The following is a 12,686-nucleotide window of genomic DNA, read 5'->3' as shown; positions in this document are numbered from 1 at the left end:
GTGATGACGCTCTCCCTTTAAGAATAACAAAGGGTACATATTTATAGTCCGGAGACTTGGGAAACAATCTAAACTAATCTTGTCCCGATTGGACTCTATCTCTAATCTTAAACTAAATCTAAGGATACACGGCCCATGTGGCCCAGATGCTCACGCAGGAGCCGATTTACAAGTGTTCTTCAATCTTCTGCTCTAAGCCCATCTTGCTTTCGGCCCATAAATTAATCCTATTAATTTAGGGCGATAACAACCGATCTGACCGGTCTGACCGCAGCAGCCGGGTATAAATACCCCCACCAGCCCGTGGCTGGTTGAGTCTCTCGAGTCTTTTGTTTTCTCTGAGTTTTTCCTTCTCCCAGCCTCTGCTCTAGGTTAGGTCCAAGGACTCCAACGCAAAGGGAGGTTAGATTATAGATAATCTCTTCGATTTAGAGGGTGGATGATGGTGTGGTCGGCTCTAGCCTTTGTATAGGTGAATTCCTCCGTGAATTATGAATGAAATTGTGTTGAGATTCACCTGTGTGTGCTGAGCTTTTCGTCCTCCCCTTCCCTTTGTGTTTTTGGACTTGATTTTTCCTCCTTTGAGGTGTTTTGTGTTTGGAGGAGTCAAGTTCTTCGATTCGTGGTTTGATGGACTCGTTATGACGATTCTAATCTATCTAGCCTAGTGCCAAACCTGCAGGAATCGCGAGTTCTCACGGATTGAGATTTTTGGGTTCTTGAGAAAACCCCATTTCTCTTTGATCTTTCCTCGATTTCTCTTGATCCGTGAATCTTTTGGGTGAGATCTTTTGGGGGTATGTTCACGGGGTAGTTACGAAGCTTTCCTCCAAGTTTCGTTAGATTTGGACTTCGTTTGCTCGAGATTTGACCTTTTGAGCTTTGTTGGCGGGCTAACTGGGAGAGACCGGTCTGACCGGTCTGTGCAACCGGTCTGATCGGTCTGCAGTTTGAAATTCCCAGCCCGACCGGTCAGACCGGTCCAGTACACCGGTTAGACCGGTCTGTGTGTGCTGTGTTGCAATTTGTGAAGTTTCACTCGCTTTGCTTCCGCGCTGCAACCTGGGTCTTCTGCTTCAAGATAGCTGGTCCATAGCTATTCTCGCTGACCTGGGTTGGAGGACTTGCGGTGATTTTGGGACATAGGCCGACGTTTCAAATTTCGGAGAAATTTTGTTCGGCTCTCATTCACCCCCCTCTGGTCGTCAGTTTCGGTCCCACAAAGTTTAGTTTATTTCTCCCTGTGTCGTCGCATGAAGCCGGTTCGATCAAGATGACGCAGAGGAAATGAACCAAATACAGCTGACTTCTGCATCCTATACCCTCCCCAGTTCCCTGCCTCCCTGTCATGACATCTTAAACAAACCACCACCACCAGCTGCTCTGGTGGTGAACATGTTTGATTGATGATTGGCCACAGCCCACAGGCAGTGGACGAGGCACCAGAGGGGGGGTTTGTTCCTGATTGATGAGGATCAGATCAACACTATGATCAGATGATTCGTCACTGGGCATTATGATCAGATGAACACGCAAGCAAGTTTAGAATATTTCCTTCCCCCAACTTCGTCAGACGAAGCCCGTTCAAATTGCCGGAAATAAACAATCAAACAAACATAGCTGACTTCTGCATGCTACGTTCCCCAGTTCCCTGCTTCAACAGTTAACAACAACAGTTGCCGCCCACGACAGTAGAGGCAGCAATGGAATACTCTGTTTCGGCGACCAGAAGCCAGATGGGCCTTTAGCTCACCGCCATTGTGGGCCTTCCTGGGCCTCATACAAATTTCTGTTCAAAGTGGGTTTGAATCCAGACAAGTTTCAAATTGAAAAGAAGCTAGTCATTAGTCAATCAGATCCTAAGAGAAGTTTCCGCTGTCACTCGTGCTCTTCACAAGCCAGGATCGTATTGGTTTCTCCATTTCTTTCACTTGATGGTTTCAACCGTCGGTTGCACAAAACACTCTCATGTTGGAATATAGTTACATCTTTAAAACACGTCTTGCCGCATTTTACTACTGCACGCTGTGCAGAAACAGGCGAAATGTTCCTGGGCGCATTTTACTACCTGGTGCAGCTAACTGCTTGAGATTGGAACTGAATTTGGTATGTCAAAATTGACCCAGAAAAACTTGAATGGTCACCTCTCGCTTGCAGCAATCAGCACACTGGATGGCAGATGCATGGATAAATATTTCTATAGACTGTAGTTCTAAACAAAGCATATAAAAACATTAGAATGAAGAGTTAGAAGAATTTCACGAGAAGTTATCTAGAGAGTTTTTGAGTGAGCTCAAAACAAATGGATGTTCAGGCCTAAATGGACTGTTTAAGTATGATCTTAATTATGCATTAATTGAATCATTCTTATGGCGTTAATCAGCAGTAACCATAAACCAACTAGGCCCTCAGATAAGCTGTTAGGAAGTTTCTAGGGTGTTCTGCAACTTACGACTCCGGTTCATGGAAGATACTTTTCCCATCAGGAAATTAAATGTGTAGTAAATCTCTAGTCAGTTCCATCATCCAGGCGGAGTACTCTTCATGAAGAGTAACTATAACTACTCTATGACATATGTCAAAACAGGGTACAAACTGAACACTTCAAAAAAATGGTCCAAAAAAGATGTAAGAAAATAAATATCTAGCCAATGCTGATGCCCAATGTCTTATAGCCATCTAATAAGGCATCAATGGATTATCCCCTTGTCCAAGTGGAGATATCCAGGTCTTCGCAGTGAAGTTGTCGGCACTGCTGCGCAAGCCTAGGCACCCATAGTGAGGAGATCTCTTGCATATCCTCGTCAAGCCACAACTGCTGCAAGTTGTCCAACTTCTCCACACATCTTAAATCTGGACAGTCATGTGCACGCAGTCGTCTCACTTGGGGAAGATTTGATACCCGCTCTAGGCGTTCACATCCTTCAATTACAAGGATCTGTGAGAGGAACGGGAAATTCTCCACCACCATAAGGCTCCCCACATATCTCAGTTGGAGCTCCTTCAAGCTGGTGGCATGCTGTCCAAGCTGTTGTGGGAGAGCTCGCAGATTTGGACAGTCATCAATATACAAGTTCTTCAAACTAGGAAGTAGCCCCATCATTCGAAATGGAGCTTCCCCCTTTTCCTTCTCAGGTGTTTCATACCTTCGGTTTTCAGGAGGTCCACCACCAACGCCTTCCTCATTTACTGCTGAATTTTCTTCTTTTTCGATGAATGACCACTCCTCTAAATTGGGCATCTGTCGCATGAGTAGCGATTCAAGCTTCGGGAATGCAATTGCCTCTGAAGAGGATGGATTACCCACTGTGTATCTAACAAATTCAGGTCCAATCTTGGTAACCATGCTTGCCCCCATAATTTCCAAATACTTCAAATTAGGTAGCTGCCCGATAGGAGGAAGGTATAGACAGGATCTGCAATTAACGAGGCTTAAGTGTTTCACTGAAGATAAGTGAGCACCATCAAGCCAAGTGGGAAATTTCCGACCAAAGAATCCCCCAAATACTAGCTCTTCCAAGTTCTGCGGAAGGATCAGCTGCTCAAATATATTCTCAATCCTACTAATATCCTCTTCATGATAGTGTTCATATGAAAACTCAGTGCACCATAGACGCAAAACTTTGAGATGCTTTTTATTTTTTAGGAAAGATTCAACACCACAATGAGCTGCCTTTTCCAATTTAATCATATCAAGACGCCTCAACTGCAAAAGAGAATCCAACTCATCCAAATTCCATCCATCCTGCATTCTTGAATTACCACTACTATTACCAATCGGAAATCCTTCTAAATCATTCAGATTTTTCAATAGTCCTATCCCTTTTGGAACCCGATTTATTGGTGTGTCACGGAGACCGATGCGTCTTAAGTTGCATAATTGAGTAATTCCCAAAGGAAGGCTTCTCAAAGAATAACAACCTTCCAGGTTCAATATTTGAAGATTTATTAGAGAACTGATGGACTCTGGAAGATAAGATATGCCAGTCAAATCAAGATCTAGTGACCGTAAGTGTACCATATTTCCAATAGAATTTGGAATAAATTGTATTAGTGAGCCAGTCAAATTTAACACGCGAAGGTGTGAAAATCTTCCAAATATTGTGTTCTCAGATCCAGGTGACTTAGCAAAACGGATGTTTAATGTCCTTACTCTAATATGGTCCCTGTCCACATTAGGGAAACTTAAAGAATTCTTGTCACTGGCAATTGAAACTCGTCGCAGCTTGGACAAAGGTTTAGCACTAAATGATAGTATATCTCCACAAAAACATTCTTCTCCTGATAAATGTCCAGCAAGTTGCCTCAGAAGATCATGCATTTTGCAGAAAGAGTAGTCAAAACATATAGGGACTGGTTGAAGGAGATTTCTATATATCAACTCATAGTAATATTCTTCAGCTGTATCTTCTAGAAGTTGTTCTTCTTCCTCTTCTACAAAACCTTCAGCAACCCAAAACCTGACAAGATCATCACGATGCATTATCATATTTTCTGGATACAATGCGCAATAGAGGAAACATTGCTTCAAACACCTTGGTAGCTCATCATAGCTCACATACAAAGCTCCTCTAAGCTCGATAGGAAGTTTGCCCATGGACCAAGCACTTCTATTTATAACCTTTCTCCATTCGCTCTCAGTTCGCTCTTTAGTTGCTAGAACACTAGCAATAACTTTGATTGCGAGAGGAAGACCACCACACATATGAACGATCTCCATCCCTATACCTTGTAGGGTTTGCAGTTCGATCGGTTCACTAATGTTCATACTCTTCCATAGAAGCTCCCATCCCACATCTGCTGACATCAATTCAATTCGATGCACATCATCCACCCCAATTGCTTGTGCAACTGTATCATTTCTAGTTGTCAACAAAATTACTGTAGTAGATGCAGTGTGTAATAGAATTCTAAGTAGATTAGTCCATACACCATGCTGCCATATGTCATCCAACACAAGAAAGAAACTTTTGTTTTCAATTTCCATTGCCAGCTTTGCACTGAGTTCACCCACAGTCTCATCTTGATCATAATTCACCCCAATGTTTCGGAGAACTTCCTTTAATAAAGCAACTTCAGAATACTTCTGAGAAACACAAATCCAAGCTTGTTTTCTAAAGGTTCCTTTTATCTTTTCATCATTATAGATTTTTTGAGCCAAAGTTGTTTTACCAACCCCTCCAGTTCCAAGAATACCAAACTTATAGCTTTTCTTTTTCTTGTGTGCAAGCACCAGTTCCAAAATTCTTTTGCTGGCACGTGATGTTTCCTTCCCCACAAGGTTAGGCTCCAAAATTTGGCATGTTTTCATCTTCCTCACTACTGAAACATCCTCTTTAGTCTGCATATTCTGAAGCTTTAAAAATCTTTCACCTAGCTTTGTAATCTTCTCAAGTTCTGCATTGAAACTTTTTATTCGAATAGCAATCCCACGGCGTCTCTGAATAGTAGGAATGCAAGAGAAAACTGAGAATCTTGTACACCCAATCGAGTCTCCTGGTGATGAGGATGTTGATGAAGGATAGTTTGCTAGCAGCTTTGCTTCCCTCAATTTTGGCCATGTCAATAATATCATCAGCTTCATATATAGAATCTTTCAGCTCAGCGAGCCAATTGTTAACTGCTGACTCTTCTGTCCTCCTCTGCTCAGCATCATTAAGAAAGCATTGTATCTGGTTCATTGTTCTCAGCAGTTCTCTAAGCTCTCCTTTTACCCCTAGAATAAGAATCGCCTCCTCTGCTACGATATCTTGCAACTTCTTAGCACATGATAAAACCAGAGAATGTAATATGGTTGCCATTAGCCAAACTTCAGAGGAAGGTCCTCAAAAAATTCCAAGTGATTTATTTGCAAGGGTAGCAGACTTGAAGACTGGCAATGAATCCACAAGATGTGTTAAGACAGCTTGAAAAGCTAGACAAGGATCACTAAACTTTTATCCTAGTAACAGAGATTCACATAAATCACTACTTAATTTGTGCTTATGTCTTGAACAAGTTGAGCTATGGAGGTTTATTGATGGCTTTTTTTAATGGTATATAGCTTTTGACTAACAGTATAAGTTACTTGAGCTTGGAAGTTGTACAACCTTGTAAAAAATTTAAGCATGCTCAGAATAAATATATGAATAATCAGCTCATTACTGTTATTAGAAATATTGAGCTTAGGACATTGCACAAACTGCTATGTGTTTCCAAGGAGCTAATGCACTAGGGTAAATGGTACCTTTTCCGGATAACACAAATAATCTTCAAACACAAAAGAGATCAATGATGGTGCTGGGTAAGTTAAAAAATATGGCGATGTACTGGCATATCACTAGTGAATTATCATGTTTTTACATATTTAAGTGTTTATGTTTGTGAGTTGACATTGATTTTAGTTCTTTAAGTTAAGGTCAGTTATCATTTGACTCGATCCTAGGGTAATCAAATAGAGATCTTACATAGGATCCCACATACTGATCCTTGAGAGTAATATTCCACTAGTTGTACTTTATAATGAACATAGATGAATCATCTTTTCATGGATATTCTCTCCCCTGAAGCCTGTAATTGAATTTTCAGTTTATCATATTTTAGCCTTGAAGCTGTTATAAGAAATTATTAATAGTAGCAACATTACAAAGACATGTAAACAAAGAAGCAATATCTGTAGCACAGTACCTTGCAGATCTACCTTCCAGCAAGCTAAAAGGATCGATATGATAAGGTCCATTGTAACCATGTTGCAGAACCAATTCCTAATGATGATCATCGGCCCATCATTACTTTAATATATCGAGTTCTCAACAAGCCCAAGAAAATGAAATGGAGAAATCAATGGATAGAATGTTGACAATCAGCTAATCAACAGGAGAGAACCCACATATTAAGCTGCGACACCTATAAAAATTAGAGAGAAAAATCAAAAGATGGACTGATGGGGTATTTGCTAGTTAAATTGGCTCAAAATCAACAAGAAGAATGGCCAAGCAGAATACAACACGAACAACTAAGCAGAAAAGAAGAATGACTAAATCAGAGCTCCTAGAACGATAATTACCTGAACATGGGTCAATTGATAAGCCACTGATCATATTGATGTACAAGGAGAGAGCAGTATGTACCCATGTGAATTTTACATTACCAGAAGGATCTCTTTTCGTACAAGCTAGCATCCAGCAGAAGGCAATAGAAACAGAAACTGAGCATCGAACTTCAGCTACCCCTGCAATTCTGCATGATCAGCACAGGTAAATCAAGTGTGAACTAAGGGAAGTTAAAGTAAGGAAACTCTTTCTTAACAGTCGCTAAGGTGCATAGTACAGGTAGCCATACCATGAGCGGAAGGACTGAAAAAGTTGAGGAATGGTTGGAAAGAGCTTTCTCCTTACAAAGTCTTCTCTTCTTGCATCACACGCATCCTGAAAGGTGAAACACAATTGGGAAAATAAATATATGTAGATTGGATAGCTCATTTGTCTGAACAGGACTGAACATATTTTTTTTGTCAAGTGATGCAATATGGTGTTGGCCGTTCACTCTGACTAACAATTTGGCAGGTTTGATTGTTTTTTCCAGTTAAATAGAGTATCCATCACTCAGTTGACCTCGAGATTGGCTGATGGTTCAATCTGTTAACCTCGAGACTGCACCGGCACGTGCAAAACCTTGCAGAACGTGCCTGGTTGTGTTGACTCTGATCAACAAATTGCCAGCGTACAGCGAGAGCGAGACTAGGGGAAGCACTTGATGGAAGAAAGAGTTAGAAAACCAAATATTTAGTTTAAAGCTTTTAGGTTTTTCGACTTGGAAATGAGATTCATAATTTTCCAAGCTGGATTTTAAAGCTTTTCAGGATTTGAACTTTGAAAACGGGATGGGGAACTTTCAGGGAAGAATGGAATTCCAACTGTCTAAAAAATCTCGACTTTCAAGTGTGAGATGCACAAGCATCCAACCCTAAAAATGTTATCCACTTGCAAATTTGAGCTGAGTTTCTCCAATCGATTTGAAAAGCTGGTACCTGCTGTCGACGGCCGGATCGACGCGCGACGATTCGACTGAGACGAGAGCACTGGAGCCGCGCCTAGCCGAGGAAGAGGCGACTGCGAGCAGCGGAGGGAGCACTGGTAAGCGCAGAAGGCAATCCAGAACGGCGAGGAGTGGATCCGTGTCTAGCAGGGAGGGGAATCTGGCACGCAGATCTCTGGTCAAAGATGTTCCCTTGCGTCAGCAGGGAGCACCCTACCCACCCAGACTTTGATATTCTCTAAAAAAAATATTCATTTCTAATTATTTAAGATTATCTCCTCTATATTCAGTTTTAAACTCATTTATTCTATATATATATATATATATATATATATATATATATATATCTTCTATACCAGCTACCAGGAGGTGAAACCTACGCATCAGTGTTTTTTCTCTTTTTCCCTCACCTGACGCCCTCCCTCCCCCTCTATATCTCTCGCTCTCTCCTTCTCCGCCGCCGGCTCCCCTCCCTTCCTCCTGCACCCCCGCCCCCTCCCCAGCACTCTACCGGCGGCTGGATCGGGCACCGGGGACCTCCTTCCTCCCTCTCCGGCGGAGGCTGCGACGGTGAGCGGCCAGGTGGAGGTGCACTTGGGTGGGGCCGAGGGGCGGCAGGCCGTGGCGCAGAGGTGGAGGTGCGGTGCGGTCGGGCGGGATCGAGGCGCGGTGGCGAGGCGGGCCAGGGCACCGAGCTGGAGGCGCAGCATGGCGAGGTGGCTGCGGCGCCGCCAGCGAGGCGGAGGCGCGGCATTGCGAGACGTGCCGCGGCGTCTCGTGGCGAGGCGGAGGCATGGGGGCCGGGTGCGGCGGATCTGGAGCGTCGAGTGGATCTGCCGCTCCTCCCTCGGCTGGGCGCCCTCTCCCTCCCTCCCTCTCTCTCTCCCATCTCTCCCTGCACTTTACACTCGGTCTCTCTCCCCCATCTCTAGTGCCCGCACCATGCCGCCCCTTGCCGCGCCTCCACGCCTCCCTGCCGTGCCCCAGCCGCACCTCCTCGTGGCCTCCACACTCATCGGCAGCGCGCGGCGTGATGGAGTAGCGGTGCGCACGGGTTGGCAGCAGTGCCAGCGTCGACGCGTGTGGTATAACAGAAGGGGAGTGGGCTGCCTCCTCCCTCCTTCCTCGTCGCGCCGGCTGTCTCGCCCCTCTCCTACTTGAGCGGCCACCCTCCTTCCCCCTCCCCTGCGTGTGCGGCGGCCGTCCTCTTTCCCCCTCCTCTGCGCGCGCGGTGGCGAGGTGGAGGCATGGGTCCGGTGGCGGCCCTCTCTCTCCATGGAGTCGTTGCTCCACCGGCTCTCTCTCTGATCGGATCTGCGCGCGCGTGGTGGTCGTGGACGGGTGTTGGAAGGACGAGGGGGGCGCACAGAACCAGGTACTGTGTCGTCCGTACTCCCCTGGATTTCCAGTGCGGGAGGCGATCCGGAACGGTAGTGTTCCGCTTTGTAGTACCTAAGGATGGAAATATATCGGATTCACATGGAATCGGATTCGGATAGCACTTTTTACCATATTTTAAATCGAATACGAATACAAATTCGGATATTCTCGGATACAAATGCAAAATGGAAGTCTCGGATTCGAGTTCTAATTCGGATATTAACTTGATATACTCCCTCCGTTCCAAAATACTTGCAACTCTAAAGTTTAAAATTTGTCCCACAAAAAAAGGTAACTTTGACCTATCTACCACAAAATACAAGACTATTTCCAAAATATTCTCAAAAAAGACAACTAACACAACATCCACTCATCACAAAAGACAAAGGGTATTTTTATAATTTTCACATAGCGTTGGGTTGCGTCCTTTGTCGTAGAATTGCATTTATTTTGGAATGGAGGAAGTATGAGCTAACGTTTAGCTATTTTTTATTAGTAGTTTTAGATTATAAAATCATTATATATGTACAAATTAAAGTATAATAATATAATAAAGATATCTAGTTAAAATATTTTATTTATAAATATGTTAATAAATAAATACAAAAATAAAATTAGAAATAAAAATATATTGCAATAAACATATAAATAATTTAATTATATATAAATAAAAATATAGAAGTAATTTTTAGATAAAATTAGAATATTTAAAAGTAAATTTTATCTTTCATATCTTTTTTATAAAAATTAATAATATGAGTGGTGAGAAACAAATTTAATCTTTTAAATAATTTTTGAATGAAAACAGATACGGATAGTATCGGATATTGTCGTATACGGATGTGGAATCGGATAGAGAAAATCAATGAAAATCGGATTCGGATGTATTTACTTTACTACCACATTAAATTCGAATACGAATACGGATATCTATATTGATGTTTAAGCGGATACAGATATAGGATAATTCGAATATCTACTATTCGCTTCTCATCCTTAGTGTAAATCGCTACTGGAGTACAGGGAAGCGTATGGCTTCCATTACCTAGTGCGAGCAGTCTCATACAGGTGCCACGACGGCGACAGAGGACCGACAGGCAACAGGCGGAGCCGGTCTGAACTGGGGAGTTATGTGAATAATTTCGATTAAAAACAGGGGGTCACACGAAAATGCCAAACCAAGATTTTTTAATGAATATCTTAGTTTACCTTATGTTATTTTCAAAAAATAAGCTCCTCATTTGATTGCAACCAACCAATTGGAATCATACTGAGCTCCTGCAGACACTTCACGGGTTCCAAGCCCAACCTAACTGCGGGCATCGCAAGACTGGTGTGGCAATGGCGGTTACACATAATAGTGTGAGTCGCAAGCACTAGCCAAGATACGATTTTAACCTGCATTTCTTCTTCCTACTGCAAGACTAAATTGATTTACAGTTACAGAAGATGCGTTACTGGAATAAGAAGGGTGTTGACACTAATTTGCGCCAACACACTCGAAAGCGCTAGAACGCGCAGCAGAATCGTCGACACGATCAAAACCAACAGCCTCTCTGCGCAGACCGGTCAGACCGGATATGCGGACCGGTCAGACCGGTGCTCCAGGGAGACGGCGAAAACATATGATCTCAAGCTCGGGAGGGACCCCGTCGGAGCTCGTGGATCTAGGGTTGTTCTGAGGTCGGCATGCCACTCAGAACATCCTCGAACGCCGTAGAGACGCAAGAAGAATAACAGATGGGATTGGAAAAGCTAGGGTTTGGAAATAAAAAGTAAGGAATAAATGTGTGAATCGATTGGGATTACCTCAATCGGCCTTAGACTTTATATTTATAGACCGGGGAAGTCGTACCCCTTCTCCAAGTTGGATTATACAAAGTTTCCACAAATAAAACAACTCCTACTCGGACTAAAACTGGTCAGACCGGTCAGACCGGTCGGCCTCTGACTTGCCAAATTTGGCTGTCAACATATGCCCCCTGCTTTTTTGTGAGTTTCACAAGCCAAAAAGTAAGAACTATTCTGATGTACATATTTTACACAGAGCATACAAGTCCAAAAAATAATACTAAGGGCGATATCTACTACCGGCTGTCTTCATCTTCACGCACTTTGCCACAAGCTAGGATAGAATTTCTTCAAGTATCTCCCATTGATAACTCTAGGTAGACGCTCACCTTGCACTGTCACCATCATATATGAATTACCGGAGATAACCTTGATAATTTTGTATGGACCTTCCCAACTTGGCGACCATTTGCCAAACTTGTTGCTTTTCATCCCAAGAGACAAAATTTTTTTCCAAACCAGATCTCCAACCTGAAAAGATTTAAGTTTTACCTTCTTGTTGTAAGCTCTGGCCACCCGAATCTTGTCTTTCTCAATTTCCTTCAAAGCCTTCAAACGCTTGTCGGTCACCTCATCAATATTATCCATCATCAAATCATAGTAATCAACAGCGGAGAGGTCATTTTGTTTTGCTAATCTATAGGCATCCAGATTTACCTCAACGGGTAAAATGGCCTCTTGATCATACACGAGCTCAAAAGAAGTAACCTTAGTAGCACCATGTCTAGATATACGATGAGCCCATAATGCTTCGGATAACACTTCATGCAACCTCCTAGGATTTTCTTCTATCTTCTTCTTGACAAGTTTGATCAAAATCTTATTACTAGACTCGGCCTGTCCATTGGCCTGAGCATAGTATGGAATTAAATTGAGCAATTTAGTCTTGTAAGATTCATTAAAGGCACGCACCGCTTTTGATATAAATGAAGAACCTTGATCCGTTGTGAAAATTTGTGGAATACTGAATCTATGAATAATATGCTAGGTAATAAACTCAATTACCTCCTTATGTGTCATATTCTTCAATGGAACCGCTTCGGTCCATTTAGTAAAGTAATCCATAGCAACCAACACGAACCGATGCCTCTTTGAAGATGAAGGATTAATTTGTCCAATAAAATCCAACCCCCAACCTTGGAACGGCCATAGTTTATTAATAGGATGCATCAATGCAGCAGGCATCAATTGCAAATCACCAAACCACTGACATTCTTCACACCCTTTATAGTATTTGAAACATTCGGATAGCATGGTGGGCCAATAAAAACCGGCACTTCTAAGTAACCACTTCATCTTGGGAGTCGATTGATGAGTACTACAAATATCCTCATGAACTTCACCCATAGCAACTCGGGCCTGATCCGAGTCTAAACATTTGAGAAGCAAATCTTCGGCAGTTTGACGATAAAGCTCATCGTCAATTAAAACATACTTGA

General features: G+C 42.8%; 1 pseudogene across 1 annotated transcript; it reads right to left on the bottom strand.

The window, feature by feature from the left end:
- Positions 1–2,460: 2,460 nt before the first annotated feature.
- Positions 2,461–8,217, bottom strand: LOC120685589 (annotated as a pseudogene). The gene is made up of 5 exons (XR_005679649.1): positions 8,009–8,217; positions 7,321–7,406; positions 7,046–7,218; positions 6,667–6,885; positions 2,461–5,872 (listed from the first exon to the last, which is right to left on the bottom strand). The product of XR_005679649.1 is annotated as a putative disease resistance protein RGA4 (transcript).
- Positions 8,218–12,686: the final 4,469 nt, after the last annotated feature.

This window comes from Panicum virgatum, chromosome 8N (genome assembly GCF_016808335.1).
Source record: "Panicum virgatum strain AP13 chromosome 8N, P.virgatum_v5, whole genome shotgun sequence".
Classification (NCBI taxonomy): domain Eukaryota; kingdom Viridiplantae; phylum Streptophyta; class Magnoliopsida; order Poales; family Poaceae; genus Panicum; species Panicum virgatum.
The sequence above is the reverse complement of the archived record's forward strand: the minus strand, read 5'-3'. Positions and strand labels throughout refer to the sequence as shown.